We start from the raw sequence: 14136 nt of genomic DNA, 5'->3' as shown, positions 1-14136 counted from the left end.
CTTACATGGAAGCAGCAGTGATAGCACTAATATGGTAATGCGGCATCACGCCTCTTGCATGCATTACTGATCCAAGAAGCAGCATCGGATCAACTGAAACATCATCGGTCAGCTACGTGACCAAGGCCAGATTATAGGGGGGACGGATGGTGCGGTTGCCCCTTGGCTGGCTCTGGGTGTTAGGAGTGTGCTCTGCACTGCCTCTGCTTACAGGCACTATGACCAAAAGCAGCTGTAGCCAGAGGCACGACTTCTGACCTGTGCCTTCTGCACATGTGTAGTTCCTCTCCACATCTTTCCTCCTCTGTCAGCAGCACCATCCCACCATGTATTATCTATATAAAGATCCAGCTGCGACTGCCTAATCTGCAGAACATGCAAGTGTAAACCTGGCACACTACAATGCGCAGCAAACCCGACAAACGCACCTGGCTGCAAGTGGAGATTCAAGACAACCTGTACATGCTATTAACCCTGTGTTTACCTGGTTAAATAACCTCTCATCTGTTTAAGACATCTGTGATGTGAACAAACCTCCATTTGCACAATGCTGCCACCTAACTTCATAGTGTCTGTCAGCGGAGCAAACGATTACATCTTGTATGCTGCCAGAAGCCATTCCCAGCAGCATCATGGACATGATGTCATACACTGCGATGCTAAAGGAGGGTACTCACGGAGCGATCGCTGCTTAAAATCTAAGCAATCTGACAGTTATCTCTCCGTGTGTACCCCTCACAGCGATAGCGATGCGCAGCCCCGCGCATCACTATCGCTGGTGCTAGATTGGCCTGCATGCAGGCCAATCTAGCGGGTAGCTCACTTCACCCGCTGGGTGAAATGAGCGCCCCCCACGCACGCTCAGCACACATCGCGCTGTGCTGAGCGGGGGGGGAGAGATGTGTGCTGAGCGGATCGCTCAGCACATATCTCTCCCACATTGGCCGGTGAGTACTGGCCTTTAGTCCAGCACTGTGTGGCCAATATTAAAAGGAATCTACGTGTGGTAAAGAGTATAAGAACTATCTAGGTTTTAAGTAAAATATCACATTTCCAAAACAAATTTTTAGTTTTAGAACTTGCATCTCACAGGGAACATACATGAGCTTTGTTTTACCCCTTTTAGCTCTAAAACACTGAGCCCAACTTTTATGTCAAACCCTCTGCACTCACACAATTTGCGGTATGTAAATGAGACTTCTTGACTTTGTTTAAATAATGAGGACAATATAAATGTATTGTTTACTAGTGTGTCTGCTTGTCCGCCACCTAGTGCTGGAGCACAATTATATCGGTTTAGTTTATCCAAACTCCACTATTACAGTCCAGGTTTTAAGGATATCGGGGGGTTATTCAGAGTTGTTAGCAAACCAAAAAAAAAAAAATTTACTCACCGGTAATTCTGTTTCTCGTAATCCGTAGTGGATGCTGGGGACTCCGTAAGGACCATGGGGAATAGCGGCTCCGCAGGAGACTGGGCACAACTAAGAAAGATTCAGAACTACCTGGTGTGCATTGGCTCCTCCCTCTATGCCCCTCCTCCAGACCTCAGTTAGGAAACTGTGCCCGGAAGAGCTGACACAATAAGGAAAGGATTTGGAATCCCGGGTAAGACTCATACCAGCCACACCAATCACACCGTACAACTCGTGATACTATACCCAGTGAACAGTATGAATAACAACTGAGCCTCTCAAACAGATGGCTCCAAACAATAACCCTTTACTTAGGCAGTAACTATATACAAGTATTGCAGACAATCCGCACTTGGGATGGGCGCCCAGCATCCACTACGGACTACGAGAAATAGAATTACCGGTGAGTAAATTCTTATTTTCTCTGACATCCTAGTGGATGCTGGGGACTCCGTCAGGACCATGGGGATTATACCAAAGCTCCCAAACGGGCGGGAGAGTGCGGATGACTCTGCAGCACCGAATGAGCAAACTCAAGGTCCTCCTCAGCCAGGGTATCAACCTTGTAGAATTTAGCAAATGTGTTTGAACCCGACCAAGTAGCAGCTCGGCAAAGTTGTAAAGCCGAGACCCCTCGGGCAGCCGCCCAAGAAGAACCCACTTTCCTTGTGGAATGGGCTTTTACAGATTTAGGATGCGGCAGTCCAGCCGCAGAATGTGCAAGTTGAATCGTACTACAGATCCAGCGAGCAATAGACTGCTTTGAAGCAGGAGCACCCAGCTTGTTGGGCGCATACAGGATAAATAGCGAGTCAGTTTTCCTGACTCCAGCCGTCCTGGAAACATATATTTTCAGGGCCCTGAATACGTCCAGCAACTTGGAATCCTCCAAGTCCTTAGTAGCCGCAGGCACCACAATAGGTTGGTTCAAATGAAAAGCTGATACCACCTTAGGAAGAAATTGGGGACGAGTCCTCAATTCCGCCCTATCCATATGGAAAATCAGATAAGGGCTTTTACATGACAAAGCCGCCAATTCTGACACACGCCTGGCCGAAGCCAAGGCCAACAGCATGACCACTTTCCACGTGAGATATTTTAGTTCCACGGTTTTAAGTGGCTCAAACCAATGTGACTTAAGGAAATCCAACACCACGTTGAGATCCCAAGGTGCCACTGGAGGCACAAAAGGGGGCTGAATATGCAGCACTCCTTTAACAAACGTCTGAACTTCAGGCAGTGAAGCCAGTTCTTTTTGGAAGAAAATCGACAGAGCCGAAATCTGGACCTTAATGGAACCTAATTTGAGGCCCATAGTCACCCCTGACTGTAGGAAGTGCAGAAATCGACCCAGCTGAAATTCCTCCGTGGGGGCCCTTCTGGCCTCACACCATGCAACACATTTTCGCCATATGCGGTGATAATGGTTTGCGGTCACCTCCTTCCTAGCTTTAATCAGCGTAGGGATGACTTCCTCCGGAATGCCCTTTTCCTTCAAGATCCGGCGTTCAACCGCCATGCCGTCAAACGCAGTCGCGGTAAGTCTTGGAACAGACAGGGTCCCTGCTGCAGCAGGTCCTGTCTGAGCGGCAGAGGCCATGGTTCCTCTGATATCATTTCTTGAAGTTCTGGGTACCAAGCTCTTCTTGGCCAATCCGGAACAATGAGTATAGTTCTACTCTTCTCCTTCTTATTATCCTCAGTACCTTGGGTATGAGAGGAAGAGGAGGGAACACATAAACCGACTGGTACACCCACGGTGTCACTAAAGCGTCCACAGCTATCGCCTGAGGGTCCCTTGACCTGGCGCAATATCTTTTTAGCTTTTTGTTGAGGCGGGACGCCATCATGTCCACCTGTGGCCTTTCCCACCGGTGTACAACCATTTGGAAGACTTCTGGATGAAGTCCCCACTCTCCCGGGTGGAGGTCGTGTCTGCTGAGAAAGTCTGCTTCCCAGTTGTCCACTCCGGGAATGAACACTGCTGACAGTGCTAACACATGATTTTCCGCCCATCGGAGAATCCTTGTGGCTTCTGCCATCGCCATCCTGCTTCTTGTGCCGCCCTGTCGGTTTACATGGGCGACCGCCGTGATGTTGTCTGACTGGATCAGCACCGGCTGGTGTTGAAGCAGGGGTCTTGCCTGACTTAGGGCATTGTAAATGGCCCTTAGTTCCAGAATATTTGTGTGTAGGGAAGTCTCCTGACTCGACCATTGTCCTTGGAAGTTTCTTCCCTGTGTGACTGCCCCCCAACCTCGAAGGCTGGCATCCGTGGTCACCAGGATCCAGTCCTGTATGCCGAATCTGCGGACCTCTAGAAGATGAGCACTCTGCAGCCACCACAGCAGCGACACCCTGGCCCTTGGAGACAGGGTTATCAGCCGATGCATCTGAAGATGCGATCCGGACCACTTGTCCAACAGATCCCACTGAAAGATCCTTGCATGGAACCTTCCGAATGGAATTGCTTCGTAAGAAGCCACCATCTTTCCCAGGACTCGCGTGCAGTGGTGCACCGACACCTGTTTTGGTTTTAGGAGGTCTCTGACTAGAGATGACAACTCCTTGGCCTTCTCCTCCGGGAGAAACACTTTTTTCTGTTCTGTGTCCAGAACCATCCCCAGGAACAGTAGACGCGTTGTAGGAACCAGCTGCGACTTTGGAATATTCAGGATCCAGCCGTGCTGTTGTAGCACTTCCCGAGCTAGTGCTATTCCGATCAACAACTGTTCCCTGGACCTCGCCTTTATAAGGAGATCGTCTAAGTACGGGATAATTAAAACTCCCTTTTTCCGAAGGAGTATTATCATTACGGCCATTACCTTGGTAAATACCCTCTGTGCCGTGGACAGACCAAACGGCAACGCCTGGAATTGGTAATGACAGTCCTGTACCACAAATCTGAGGTACTCCTGGTGAGGAGGGTAAATGGGGACATGCAGGTAAGCATCCTTGATGTCCAGTGATACCATGTAATCCCCCTCGTCCAGGCTTGCGATCACCGCCCTGAGCGATTCCATCTTGAACTTGAACCTTCTTATATAAGTGTTCAAGGATTTTAAATTTAAAATGGGTCTCACCGAACCGTCCGGTTTCGGTACCACAAACATTGTGGAATAGTAACCCCGTCCTTGTTGAAAGAGGGGTACCTTGATTATCACCTGCTGAGAATACAGCTTGTGAATCGCCTCCAGCACTGCCTCCCTGTCCGGGGGAGCTGTCGGCAAGGCAGATTTGAGGAAACGGCGAGGGGGAGACGTCTCGAATTCCAGCTTGTACCCCTGAGATACTACTTGTAGAATCCAGGGATCCACCCGTGAGCGAGCCCACTGGTCGCTGAAGTTATTGAGACGGGCCCCCACCGTACCTGGCTCCGCCTGTGGAGCCCCAGCGTCATGCGGTGGACTTAGAGGAAGCGGGGGAGGACTTTTGTTCCTGGGAACTGGCTGTATGTTGCAGCTTTTTCCCTCTACCTCTGCCTCTGGTCAGAAAGGACGCGCCTCTAACCCGCTTGCCTTTCTGGGGCCGAAAGGACTGTACCTGATAATACGGTGCTTTATTTGGCTGTGAGGGAACATGGGGTAAAAATGCTGACTTCCCAGCTGTCGCTGTGGAAACGAGGTCCGAGAGACCATCCCCAAACAACTCCTCACCTTTGTAAGGCAAAACCTCCATGTGCCTTTTAGAATCTGCATCTCCTGTCCACTGCCGAGTCCACAATCCTCTCCTGGCAGAAATGGACATTGTGTTTATTTTAGATGCCAGCCGGCAAATATCCCTCTGTGCATCTCTCATGTATAAGACAGCGTCTTTAATATGCTCTACGGTTAGCAATATAGTGTCCCTGTCTAGGGTATCAATGTTTTCCGACAGGGAATCTGACCACGCAGCTGCAGCACTGTACATCCATGCTAAAGCAATAGCCGGTCTCAGTATAATTCCTGAGTGTGTATATACAGACTTCAGGATAGCCTCCTGCTTTCTATCCGCAGGCTCCTTTAGGGCGGCCGTGTCCGGAGACGGTAGTGCCACCTTTTTTGACAGACGTGTGAGCGCTTTATCCACCCTAGGGGATGTCTCCCAACGTGACCTGTCCTCTGGCGGGAAAGGGTACGCCATTAGTAACTTTTTAGAAATTACCAGTTTCTTATCGGGGGAAGCCCACGCTTCTTCACACACTTCATTTAATTCATCAGATGGGGGAAAAACCACTGGTAGCTTTTTCTCCCCAAACATAATACCCTTTTTTGTGGTACCTGGGGTAATATCAGAAATGTGCAACCCATTTTTCATTGCCGTAATCATATAACGAGTGGCTCTATTGGAATGTACACTAGTCTCATCGTCGTCGACACTGGAGTCAGTATCCGTGTCGACATCTGTGTCTGCCATCTGAGGTAGTGGGCGTTTTAGAGCCCCTGATGGCTTTTGAGACGCCTGGGCAGGCACGGGCTGAGCAGCCGGCTGTCCCACATCTGCTATGTCGTCAAACCTTTTATGTAAGGAGTTGACACTGTCGCGTAATTCCTTCCACATGTCCATCCATTCAGGTGTCGACCCCGCAGGGGGTGACATCACATTTATCGGCACCTGCTCCGCCTCCACATAAGCCTCCTCATCAAACATGTCGACACAGCCGTACCGACACACCGCACACACACAGGGAATGCTCTGACAGAGGACAGGACCCCACAAAGTCCTTTGGGGAGACAGAGAGAGAGTATGCCAGCACACACCAGAGCGCTATATAATGCAGGGATACACACTACACACAGTGATTTTTTTCCCCTATAGCTGCTATAATGCACAGTTTGCGCCAAAATTTAGTGCCCCTCCTCTCTTTTTTACCCTATTGAGCCTGGAAACTGCAGGGGAGAGCCTGGGGAGCGTCCTTCCAGCGGAGCTGTGAGCGGAAATGGCGCCAGTGTGCTGAGGGAGATAGCCCCGCCCTTTCACGGCGGACTTCTCCCGCTTTTTTCAGGATATTTTTGGCAGGGGATTTTACACATATATAGTCTTACTGACTATATTATGTGTTTTTTTGCCAAGCTAAGGTACTTTTATTGCAGCCCAGGGCGCCCCCCCCCCCCCTCCCCAGCGCCCTGCACCCATCAGTGACCGGAGTGTGTGGTGTGCATGGGGAGCAATGGCGCACAGCTGCAGTGCTGTGCGCTACCTTAATGAAGACTGGAGTCTTCAGCCGCCGATTTCCTGGACGTTCTTCTTGCTTCTGGCTCTGCAAGGGGGACGGCGGCGCGGCTCCGGGACCGGACGACCGAGGCTGGGCCTGTGTTCGATCCCTCTGGAGCTAATGGTGTCCAGTAGCCTAAGAAGCCCAAGCTAGCTGCAAGCAGGTAGGTTCGCTTCTTCTCCCTTCAGTCCCTCGAAGCAGTGAGTCTGTTGCCAGCAGATCTCACTGAAAATAAAAAACCTAAACATACTTTCTTTTCTAAGAGCTCAGGAGAGCCCCTAGTGTGCAACCAGCTCGGCCGGGCACAAAATTCTAACTGAGGTCTGGAGGAGGGGCATAGAGGGAGGAGCCAGTGCACACCAGGTAGTCCTAAATCTTTCTTAGTTGTGCCCAGTCTCCTGCGGAGCCGCTATTCCCCATGGTCCTTACGGAGTCCCCAGCATCCACTAGGACGTCAGAGAAATAGCAACTGAGCAAAACCATGATGCACTGCAGGTGGGGCAGACATAACATATGCAGAGAGAGTTAGATTTCATTGTGTTATATTGTTTCTGTGCATGGTAAATACCGGCTGCTTTATTTATACACTGCAATTTAGATTTCCGTTTGAACACATCCCACCCAAATCCAACTCTCTGTGCACATGTTACATCTGCCCCACGGGTGGTATTCATGTGACCGCAGGTCAGCTGACCGACAGTCACATGACCTCCTCCGTGAGCCCGACGGCTCACTATCCCGATGGTCGGCATGCCGACCAACAGGGACTATTTCCACTCGTGGGTGTCCACGACACCCATAGTGGGAATAGAACCCGTGGCGACCGCAGGTCGCCACCGAGCCCGCAAGGGGCTTGCTGCACTCGCCCCTCCCCGCCGGGATCCCGGCGTCGGTATGCTGCCGGGATCCCGGCGTCGGTAAGGTGACCGGCGGTCAGGAGACCGCCGGTCACCAGAACTACACCCCTGCCCCACCTGCAGTGCAGCATGGTTTTGCCCATTAGTGTACTTTCTTGGTTTGCTAACAACTCTGAATAACCCCCTTCCACGCTTTAGCACAATTGACGTAATTAGTACCTCAGTCAATTCAATTTAACCACCTGAACTCAGGCATGCATATCCTTAAACCTGGACTGTAAGAGCGGAGTTTGGGAAACTCTGGCATAATGCTTCCCATTAAAAATGAAAGGACAAGATAGGATTGCGCTCTTTTCCAAAGGCCCTGAAAAATAATTAACATTTTAAGGTTTAAGGTGCATCTGCATGGATCTCCCATATAAAAATACCCTTGTCATTCTTTCATTCCATTATATATTCTTACCTCACGCATTAAACTGGCTTTGTATGCTGTAAAAGCAGTCATACTCACAAAATGGGGTGCAAGCGTGCAGCGACAGGCACAATATGACACAAAAAGACCTAAGGCCGTGTACACATCAGGACGATGTGTATCCCAGCCGCTCTAAGGACCGATGGTACGAATTATCACACGGCCATACACAATGCACAAAACATTGGGGTTAATGCAGAATTAGCCACAAATGCACCCCAAATAAGAGGTGCAATATTCAATTGTGACTACATGCAAATGTCAACTATATGAAGTTGCGTTCATATTAGCATATGGGTTACGCCATGACTACGCCACATACACTTAGGTCCCATATTCTGAACCATTTATTTTATGTTAAATGCCCTACACTACTCGCTAAAACAGCCTAAAAAATAAAAAAAAAAACATGCTCACAAGACCATAGTATGCACCTGGGCAGCTAAGAAATAACCCATAAGCAGAGGAATCACAAACTATGGGGGTAATTCAATTGTCATCAACGCCCGATCTCTTTTCTAAAGTGACTGGAGATCACAGAGGCAATATTCAATTGATGCTTCCTATCGCGCTCAACAGTGTCAGGTTTAGCCACGTAAAGCAGCTAAACCCAACTAAACTAACAGGCATGATGGCCCAAAAAGGTAACTTTTTGTACATTTTAGCTTGCCACTACAGGGTGATGCGAGCTGAAAGGTCACTGCCGGCAGCCGATCGCGCTCAAATGCAGGTAAAATTAAACAGATCCTTTGGGCGCAATCTGCTGGCGCTAACATTTAAATTCCCCCCTAACCTATCACAGGCCATTTGCTAGTTCTGGTGAACCACATTATTATCGGGTGGTCTTCTGTATGCTGACTGATGGGATCCCGGCGCACAGTATACCGGCGCCAGGATCCCGACAGCCGGCATACCGACACTTATTCTCCCTCGTGGGGGTCCACGACCCCCCTGGAGGGAGAATAAAATAGTGTGGCGGGCGTAGCGCGCCACAGTGCCCGTAGCGTGGCGAGCGCAGCGAGCCTGCAAGGGGCTCATTTGCGCTCGCCACACTGTCGGTAAGCCGGCGGTCGGGCTCCCGGCGCCGGTATGCTGCTCGCCGGGAGCCCGACCGCCGGCATATCGTAGTGAACCCATTATTATCAACGGCTATTATAGTGTTCACGCTAGGTGTCTTTCACAGGGCGCTGCGCCCTGCCCCTTTTTTAGACAGCTGAATCCCGCCCTGCCCGTTTTTGTGCGCCCTGCCGTTTGCTGCCCGCCGGACCCCGTAAGCACACTGTCTCCCTGCATGAGAGTCCCCCGAGGCCCGCCCTGCCCGTCCGTAGCTATCAGCCGCCGCTGTCTCAGCCTTGCGCTGACACAGTGACTGACGGCAGCTCCCCTCCTCTGCGAGCAGACTATAGGTCTGCTCATGATCTGGTGTGACAGGAGGGCTGGGTTTGCCTCACCTGCCAAGGCAAACCCAGCCCTCCTGTGTATGAATGTTTAAAAGGACTCGGAGACGCCAGGGAGGATCAACAGGTCGCCATCTTTAATGCAGCTCCGCAAGTGTGGCAATGATCAGCGCTCCCCCTCTGTGTCCTGGGCTAAATTTACCTTGTAAGTACTGCAGCTGTAAATTTCAATCTCTGTGATCTCTACCTGGTGCAGTGCGCCTCAGTGCTCTCTACCTGGTGCAGTGCGCCTCAGTGCTCTCTACCTGGTGCAGTGCGCCTCAGTGCTCTCTACCTGGCGCAGTGCGCCTCAGTGCTCTCTACCTGGCGCAATGTGTATAACGTGCTCTACCTGTCGCAGTGTGTATAGGAGGTTCTACCTGGTGCAATGTGTATCAGGTGCACTACTGTGTGGCGTAATGTGTATTGCCACTATTATGTGACCAGGCCCCTTCCGCCCCGAAACGCCGCTAAATTTTTGCTGCGCGCCTTAGGCGCGCACTGTCCATGCTTTTACCTATAGGGATTGGAGCACCAAGCATTATAGTATGTACCTCATTTTGCCCTTCTAACTTTAAAAATGTGCCCTCCCCGTGATCAACACCCTGCCCTAAAAAAATCCTAGAGTGAACACTACTATTAGCCCGCAATACGTGGGGAAGGGAACGGCTCCATTACACCTCATTAAAATATGTTTTTTCAGTGGTGAATACTACTGGACCATCAATCTACAATCCAAGACAGCCCTGCAAGTGTCCTGAGGCACTCCAGGATGCCTAGGCACACAGTTTGAGAACCAATGGTGTAGTAAATTGAATAAAATAAACCAGGTATTGTGTTTAAGAGAAGCCAAAGGATCCAAGTAGAAAATTGGTAATTAAACACTAGAGTATATATTGTCATCCTCTTCTATGTAGAACTTTCTTTTCTGTGCAGTGATATCCTTAGCGGTGTACCTTGGGTACCCAGCCACAGCCTCTTGTTATCAGGGTACTGCTCAACACTAACACTGGATCACGAATAAATTAGGATTATTTCAATATAGTTATACTCCTCCATACCCACCCAATGTTACTCTTGTTCTGAAACAGTGTGATCTTCCAAATACTGGCAGTTTCCTTCACTGCACATTACACATTGAGGTCAATACAATTATCTCAAAACCAGCCACATGCACTTGCATTCTGCTTCATCGCTGTTTGATCTTGCACTTTTAAATGCATCTCAACTGCCAGTGTTATGCAGCCTTACATGGTGTACATACAGCACTGACAGTGAACAGAACCAGTAATATTGCACTTTACAACCCTCTAAATGAAAGGAAACACTACAGTCACATTACACAGGAAGACCAAAACCACAACAAATACAGCTTTCTTCCAGTTGGAAACAAATTATTCTGAACCATTTCTTATAGTCATTTGTGTTTTGAAAGAACAATTACACCTCTTTGCAGATTGGTACCTGTGAAGTCAATGTCTCTGCCAAGTTCACTTGGCAGTACATTTTTCCTGGGCTATAACGCTGCCAATGCTTATATGCCAAGGAAACAAATACATTATCTAAAGTAGCAAGGGCAGTTTTCATGTGAAGCAGGATTGTATTGTGTGGCAAGATCTTTTCTTCAACACTTGGTATAAAGCATCAGAGGACATCATACTGTATTCCGGAAGAAGATTGCTGGCATGGTAAACTGTAGTACCACTTAATTATCTTTATAAACAAACATTCAGAAACAATGATCAATGGTGATTAGGTTTTAGAATATTTTAGATATCTGAATCCGTCTCCTGGCAGCCTCATGGATTAAAAAAATGGAAAAGCAAAACATAGGCACTTGAGACCAGATTTGTTCTACCACGAGATTGAGTCTTAAAATGAATAGACACTGATCGATTTTCCACCGGGTGAACCACTTTCCACAGTAGGAGACTGGAAAGTGGTCCACTCGGCCGCTAAAACAAGCCGACGGACAGCGATGATGCGGGAGCGTGCATCAGTGCTCATCACCCGGCCATACACACTAGGTGATTTTGAGCTCAAAGTAGCTCAAAACAGCAAAAATTAGCTACTTTGAGCTCAAAATCGCCCAGTGTGTATGCACCTTTACAGGAGCGTCCACCTGAACCATTATTGGCTTCCGATATTTTTTTAATGAATAAATGTCAATTTAACATCTCTGAAAATGTCTGCTAAACCTCAATCAGCACAGGGGTTAGCCAGAGCTAAGCAACAATGAAAAGAGAAATGCTTGTGGAGAACAAGACTTCACATTTACAACCTTATCTGTGCAAAGAGCAGTAGATCTAAATAATGCAGACAGCTATCTTTATCATAAAGAGAACACAGAATTGCTTTAATAGTGTCCCTTACAGTATACACCATCGTCCTTTACCTATTGCTGACATGTGTGTCATTTCAGAATTAGGGCACACACACACACACGTGTTCCAATTTCCACCTGTTGTGCTGGATGATGCACACATAGTGGAGAGAGACGCAACACGCACACCCACTGCTGTTTTGTCTCCAAACAAATGATGGACCATGTTGCTTGTGCTATATTCACAGCAGTCACTGTCTCATCCATTTAGAATTTAAACAAAACAAACAAACAAACCACATATGCCCCAGTTTACACGAACACAGCAAGCCACCATAGAAGCGCTTCATATCTGTACGCTAAAATATACCTTACACAAAGCTGTATAAATACCAGAAGCCAGTCTTTAAATAATGCATGACTATTTCTACACCTGACCTTAAGCGGTCATATACATGGGAGCAATGTGTGTGGGTTTTTGGTTTTTTTTTCCCATACATCTGTCTTCCGAAGTGCTCTGCAAAATGCACTGGTCGTATACATCTTACAGTCTTTAGGGGTAACAGTATTGGCTATAGCACGTATGCTGACCAATACAACCTCGGGCGGCTCTGCACTGATGCTGGCACTCTGCTAGGAGCTGGAGATTTGGAAGTAGCTCCAGCTCCCTAATGCCTACACCTCTTTATAATAAGCTATACCATTGATAGCACATTATAAAATGATACTATTATGTGTCATTATTGTTGAGGAGGGGAATCCCCTCTACCTTCATACATGCTACTTGCAACTTAATTTAAGTTTTGCAAACTGTACTGTTAGGTGCAGTGTAACTATGCATAATGGGGTTGGGTAGGAAATCCCCGGATTAAGACGGTCATAATCCCGGTGGTCACAATTGCGATGGATCCCAGTGAGTGTTCTAGCCCTAACCCACTCCTCCAGCAGCCTAACCCTAACCGTCCCCTCCCCTGCAGCTTAACCCTAAAACTCACTGTTGGGATCAGTTGGCTTTGTGACCGTCGGGATTCTGCTGTCAGGAATCTGACCGTCAGGATCCTTACCACATCCCACATAATGTGTTTGTGTGGTGTTTGTGTGTTCTCCCTACTTTGCATGCGCTTCTTACCACACTGCTAAATTTATGCTGTCCGGTAATATGCTTCTGACAAAATTGACCGTAGTGTTTGGAGGGAAACACAGACAATAAGCTCCACTGGGGCAGGGATTGATATAAATGATTAAACATACTATCAAATAATAAAAATATTGAATTGTTCTTAAAGATAAAGAAGTGAAAATAAGGGCAGGAGTAATTCCCTGCCTCGGAGTGACTGAACAGGAAAAAGTAGTGCTGGGAAGTCAGCAAAAGGAACATATAGGGTTAGTTAAGACATGGACGGAGGCATTCAGGCTGCTGCAACCCATTACCCCACATGCGGATTAGAGACAAAGGCCACCAGAACCCATCCTTTTACCACCGGACGGATTCAATGACTTGTGAGAGTGAAAAAGCTCTGGCTGCAACAGCTATAGGTGCATAAAGATGTGCGAATATGCTCTTAGGGGACGATTCAATTGTTTTGTGGATACCCAAACGTATTGGGTGCCCACCAGGGCTATTCAATTGTTGCCCCCCTTGGGCACAAAGGTCCCGTATGTGCACCTATAAGTACTGGGATTAGCTGTGCAAAGTAGCTACATTGGTCTAAAAGTACAGGTTAGGGCGCCACAGAGTTTATGCACATTTCAGCTCGCACCGCAGGCTGCATGCACACCCAAACAGAGCAACAATTGAATCTAGTGGCGGACGGGGAGACCAACAATTGAATATGCCCCTTATGGACCCTACACACTGGCAGATAATTAATAAGATTTTAAACCTACCGGTAAATCTTTTTCTCCTAGTCCGTAGAGGATGCCGGGGACTCCATAAGGACCATGGGGTATAGACGGGCTCCGCAGGAGACATGGGCATTATAAAGAACTTTAGATGGGTGTGTACTGGCTCCTCCCTCTATGCCCCTCCTCCAGACCTCAGTTAGAGAACTGTGCCCAGAGGAGACGGACAGTACGAGGAAAGGATTTTTGTTAATCTAAGGGCAAGATTCATACCAGCCCACACCATCCACACCGTATAACATGGAATATACGCCACCAGTTAACAGAATGAACAAAACAGCATCAGCCAAAGACTGATCTCAACTGTAACATAACCCTTATGCAAGCAACAACTATATACAAGCCTTGCAGAAAAACGTCCGCACTGGGACGGGTGCCCAGCATCCTCTACGGACTACGAGAAAAATATTTACCGGTAGGTTTAAAATCTTATTTTCTCTTACGTCCTAGAGGATGCTGGGGACTCCGTAAGGACCATGGGGATTATACCAAAGCTCCAGACCGGGCGGGAGAGTGCGGATGACTCTGCAGCACCGA

The 14136-nt window shown here is 48.4% G+C and overlaps 1 protein-coding gene across 14 annotated transcripts in view; it reads right to left on the bottom strand.

Annotated features, from left to right (window-relative positions):
• NCOR1 (nuclear receptor corepressor 1) overlaps positions 1-14136 on the bottom strand; it is a 426430-nt gene that overhangs the window by 374927 nt on the left and 37367 nt on the right. The window lies entirely within an intron of this gene.

The sequence above is a fragment of the Pseudophryne corroboree genome, chromosome 2 (genome assembly GCF_028390025.1).
Source record: "Pseudophryne corroboree isolate aPseCor3 chromosome 2, aPseCor3.hap2, whole genome shotgun sequence".
In the NCBI taxonomy this organism is placed as follows: Eukaryota; Metazoa; Chordata; class Amphibia; order Anura; family Myobatrachidae; genus Pseudophryne; species Pseudophryne corroboree.
The sequence above is the reverse complement of the archived record's forward strand: the minus strand, read 5'-3'. Positions and strand labels throughout refer to the sequence as shown.